Source organism: Pyxicephalus adspersus, chromosome 5 (genome assembly GCF_032062135.1).
Source record: "Pyxicephalus adspersus chromosome 5, UCB_Pads_2.0, whole genome shotgun sequence".
In the NCBI taxonomy this organism is placed as follows: domain Eukaryota; kingdom Metazoa; phylum Chordata; class Amphibia; order Anura; family Pyxicephalidae; genus Pyxicephalus; species Pyxicephalus adspersus.
Genome location: NC_092862.1, coordinates 58,106,340 through 58,111,604, shown reverse-complemented (window position 1 = coordinate 58,111,604; position 5,265 = coordinate 58,106,340). Strand labels below are relative to the sequence as shown.

The 5,265-nt window shown below is 36.1% G+C and overlaps 1 long non-coding RNA gene across 13 annotated transcripts in view; it reads left to right on the top strand.

Moving 5' to 3' along the window:
• The first annotated feature begins 753 nt into the window (after positions 1 to 753).
• LOC140330974 (uncharacterized) overlaps positions 754 to 5,265 on the top strand; it is a 240,975-nt gene continuing 236,463 nt past the window's right edge. For 12 of the 13 annotated variants that reach the window (XR_011920837.1, XR_011920838.1, XR_011920827.1 and 9 more), the window contains exons 1-2: positions 1,426 to 2,346; positions 4,128 to 4,442. This is a non-coding gene — a long non-coding RNA (uncharacterized lncRNA). Of the gene's footprint in view, positions 909 to 1,425; positions 2,347 to 4,127; positions 4,443 to 5,265 lie in introns of those variants that run through there. The other variant, XR_011920836.1, reaches the window with a different exon arrangement.

Sequence of the window (5,265 nt, the reverse complement as noted above, 5' to 3'; positions counted from 1 at the left end):
CAACAATCCTTTCAAATTCTAGTGGGACCCACTCTGACTTGTCTAATGGAGCTGGAGCAACTACAGTTACCCTGGTTCGTTTTACAAAAAAAAGGATGTGGGTATCGTAAATTTACTATCAAAGTGATCATAAGGTCTATTATATTTATTTTAAATGTTTATCATATGCACAGATTATTTTCAGATTAAAAGATATATTTCACCTTTACATTTCAAGGGAACACTTCTTGATCCAGTCCAGGTATAGCTGCCCCAATAACAGTTCTTTTTGTATATAATTCCACCAGACTTGCGAAATATAGTTCTGTTTTATATGTATACATAGGCAGACCACTGAAATTCATCTTATGTACAGTATACAGGCACCAAAATCTGCAGTTTCAACTTTTCCCTCCAGAACTGGCCAGGGTGCTGCTCTGTGTACAGTGATTACTGCCTTCAGGAACAAGGAGCGAGAAGTACAGAGAAAGGGGGTGCCTTGTTTTGGGGGGTTCTGGTTATTTCAGCCTTTGTCATCCTTTTCCTCAGCTACCCATCATCTGTTCTTGAAAAGCCAGAGTTTGCAAAGTTGTGAAGTAGCTCCTGCGAAGTACGTCAGCCTGTTTAAAACTTGCACACCAAGCTGTGAGCACAGTCTCTTTGTTCTGCTGGGAAGAGCTGAAGAGAAAGGGAGGGAGAGGACATCCAGTAACAATGAACTCCTTCACTTCTGGGGGATTACAGACCCCTTTATGTGTCTTACCTGCATCATTTACAGTATGGGACACTTCCTACTGTAAACCATCACCATCCCATCTGAAAATATTCACAAAGCAATAACTTGCATATAGCTTTTTTTATTTTATTTTCTTCTTCCTAAAATCTTTGTTCTTAAAACAAAGAAGCTGTGGACTTTTGATTTGCTCCAGGTAAGTGACATTACCATTAAGTTATTGAATGCATGGACAATATATGAATATTATATTTCTTAGTATGTATAGTAAACAATAATGCTTGCAAAATATTGTAAAGATCTTTAACTATGATTTGAATATTAATTATTTGTTTAGTGTTTAAAAATAAATAAATAAAATCATTTTCCAGATGTTAACAGCACCAGTAGAGCAATATAAATTGTGATGGGTGCAGTACCTCCCCATTGCAGAAAACTTTGGCAAAAGTTCTTGAAAGTGATTTTTTTTATTCTTCTGCTAAGTTAAATAAAAATAAAAAAACAAAGGCTGGACAAACCTTTTAGCAGCAAACCTCTTTGTGCCACACTGACCATCACTTTATTCTTATAAATATGAAAACCCAGAACAGGACCAGATAGCTGTAGTTATGAGCTGTGCCTTTAAAGGCTGTGTTTGTTTTGAACTGCCTCCTCCTCCCTCTCTGCTGTTGGAACATGCAGTTAGTAAGCAGAAAAGAGATGAGGAGCAGACTACCAACTCTTCTATGGAAAAAGACAACTTTTCTACCATGCCCCCCTAGCTTATTCCCTTATCATGAACTCACTTGTCTGCTGATGGCAATGGAGGAAAGTCACAGCACAAATGCACAGTTGCTGTGGATACCCATCCCTGTCCTGCACCAAGACTATTTTTTTTGTTTAGTGGGAGGTGCTATAAACTCATTCTGGTCCCAATTTGTTTTGTGAAACAAGTGAAAGTTCGGAAGGATTGAGGCAGACTTGTTTTTGCTGCTTGTCTGAGCAACAGGTAGGATGGTGTGACGCCTAGCTCATCTCTTTGTTGTTGAACCCAAGTCCAAGGACAATGAGCTATGGGAGGGGAGTGGACAGGATGGGACAGTGATCAGGGACTGCATGCTTCACACCTAATATCTTCATCAGCATCACGATCAGACTCTATACATTTGTAACATGTGAAAGGGATGAATTACAGGAGACTCATCATCAGGAGCCAACACAAAGAGGGGACATCCCTGGACACTTGGGCTCTGGTTCTTCTGACTTGTTCCTCTCAGGGATCTCTCCAGCAAACAGCCAGAGAAGTTTTTTTTTATTTTTACACTAGAGTGTCTGGGTGTAAGAGTTTTAGGGTGCAGCTGATCTGGGGCAAAAGTTTGCAGATAAAGTCTTGGAAGAACATTGGGTGGATGTGGGCTCCTGAGTAGACAAGGGAGGAGGGCGAGGGTGGGAGTGAGAAACCTGCTGCTGCAGCGCTCCAGTTCTTTGTTTGCTCGGGGAACTTGAACAAAAGGAAAAGTCTCAAGAACTCTTTATCTGCATCCCTATCTCACAGCCAGTCCCTAACTTCCATGCTTTGCAATGTGAAGTCTTCCCAGCTGCTGCTCCTGGATACCTGCAAGTCACAAAGGAGCTTTTGAAGTTTCTTTGCAGAGGTGAGTTGCAATATGTAAGTGGGATGTGGGTGGGCAGGAATCAGGTGTAACCTCAACTCATTGCAGCTCAATTTCTTTATCCATACAAAACACAACATAATCTTAGGCACTGCTTGTGTTATTCTGCTCAGGAGAGTCTTAAACTTCTTTTTAAACTCTAACAAACTTTTCAGTTTAAGATGAGTACCACATAGCCTCTGTCCCTGATAAATATTCTTTCTTTCTCTTGGCACTAAATAGTATCTGGAGTAAAAAATATTCACAAATACTCATTATTTACTCAGAAGTTCACTTTAACTATTATGGTGAATTAATTATGCATCTCATTATGCTAAATATGTAACGCACAGGCTTGCTGGAAAAGTTTATTAACTGCGATTTTTTAAAAAGCATTTTAATCCCATTCAAAGGGGGATTTTTAACTTGGTATGCAAAATTACATGGTAGAAAAAAAGTTGCCAAACTTTTAAGAAGTTTGCTTCCAGCGTAAAGTTTTGATACGAATGCACTTTGGTGGAATGATTAAAAAAAACAACACATTTTTAAGCTATTATTATTGTTTTTGTTCTGTTTGTAAATGTATACTATTTGCTTGCAAAGAAATGAAAATATTTGCATTTGGCTGTATTGTATATGCCTAAACATCTGATTAAATGGGATGGGCACGTATCGTAAGTTATAGGTCAGATTTACAGGATTAAACAATTGCAATATTTGGGTTACTAGAATATTGTAATATTAATAACAATTGAACAAAAGTTGCTGATAATTATATTATTCGGAAGTGTTTCCCATTGTTCTAAGGGAGTGACGCAGATGGGTCACAAAGTTAGGGCAGTCCCCTTTTGCGATTCATACTCTATTGTTTAAAAACATAAGAAGGAAATAGTTAAATCTACATTCTAGGTTCAGAATGTTGTACTACTTTGTATGGCTGGATGTGTTTGTAACCACATAAAAGAAATTTATCCAGATGTTAGACAAAAGAATGTTTTGTGTGTTCATCATCCCATATGTTACAAAAAATCCCATTTTATTTAACAAACTGAAAAATGTTGATAAACCCATGTTAATACAGTCATTATATTTTCAGAACAAAATTCATCTGCATTTATCATATACATTTATTGTAATGTTTCAACAATTTCTTTTCCTCTTTGTTAAAAGTGGCATCGAAAATAAAAAAAATAATAGCGATGTGATTTTGTTTAGGGCACTTTTAGCCAACTGGCATTTTAAAGAGCTTAAAAGCTTTGTAAACTCTCTCTGCTTTATTATTATTTATTTAAATCTAGATTTTGTGGTTGTCTGTGTGTATAATGATAACACTAAGAGAAAAAGACCTTGCCACTTTATTCATATCAATGAGCCATTGTTTCGTTACAACAGCGCTCTCTTGCTACAGTACCATGTCAGATAGTATTGGACCACTTTACATCACCAAGTTACTGTTTTTCTATTTCATCAAGATCTTCCTAAAAGGGCAAAAGCAAAAATTCAATCATGCTTAAATTCTAAAAACAAATGAAGTTTGAATTAAAAAGAATGTTATTATTGAAATAGTAATATAGTAGTACATCTGCATTTGCAAAGTGTTGTGTAAAATTGAATGTACACACCAATATTTTTGTCTGTATATCCTTGCATAAAGTAACATAAGATTAAGATGCTACATGTTTTCAATATTATCAGTTTTTGTAAACTATATCATTAAGCACTGCCTTTTTTCCCTTCAATTAAATATAAATTACATTAAAACAATTATATTTCTTTTATTTTAGCCGTACTTAATTAGGATACATTGACATTCCAAGAAGCTTCGGTCAAATTTGGATTAAATACGTATTTGCCAAACGGTTGCTAATGGAGGTTTGCAATGCGATGGGTTCTGTGCGATTCTGGCATAGGGTCTACGAGATGAAAATGTGGTGGGTTTTGTTTCGTATAATATTATAGCTACACATGGATCAAACACAAGATTTCTACAACATTGGATTACAAATCTCTTTTTCCTGTTTGGGGATATACAGAAGATGCCTCGTAATTTAGGATTGGATTTCTATGAGCTTCACCTCTGGATATACAACATAAGCAAGGTACGGTTCTTATTTTATAAAAACATTTTAATACTGCCAATTGGTCTGTTGCCAGTTTGATTTGAATTGGTTTAAAGCTGGTGAAGTTAGGTAAATATTTATGTGGAAGATATGGTAAATTAGCAAATATTAGAAATAACACGTATATTCATGGCTGCTATGTATGAATAGGTTTGTCTTTGTTCGAGGCAGAAAAATTAGCAAACACGTGACATCGATCACTTTAGGCGGGAAATGATGAAAGCGTTCATGTGAATATTGAACATTTCCATGTAAATAGTGAAAAGGCAAATGTCAATAAACACTGGTTGAAAAGATATTAAAATGGAAGGAATTTTAGGGAATTGTGGTATTACAGATAAAAAGTCACCTAGGAAGGAGGATTATAATCATGTGAGCTATGATGATTTTTGTCATCTTTTTTGCTTTAAAAAAAATCTCCTGCTTTAGCTTTAATTTGCACTTTCTGAAATGGTCGTAGATTCTAAGATGGCTTCCTGTGGTGGAGGATGCTTGTGCTATAAAGTGGGCTGTGCATTGTTTATTGGCTCTGTGCTCCACATTTTAATGAATTCTAGATATGTGTATGGAAGATGTCCAAATGGCTCTTGGTAACAGACTGCATCCTTCATTGGCTACATATTCTGTCCTAACAGCACATTCTTCCATCTAGATCTGGGTGGGCACTGCATATGATTCTGTGCTTCCTCGGGCGTGAACAAATTAGTGAACACCCTTTTGCTTCTGTTATTGGAAAAAAAAAATATATATATATGATGATAGATACTTTCCACTAAATATATATTTATATATACAGAACACA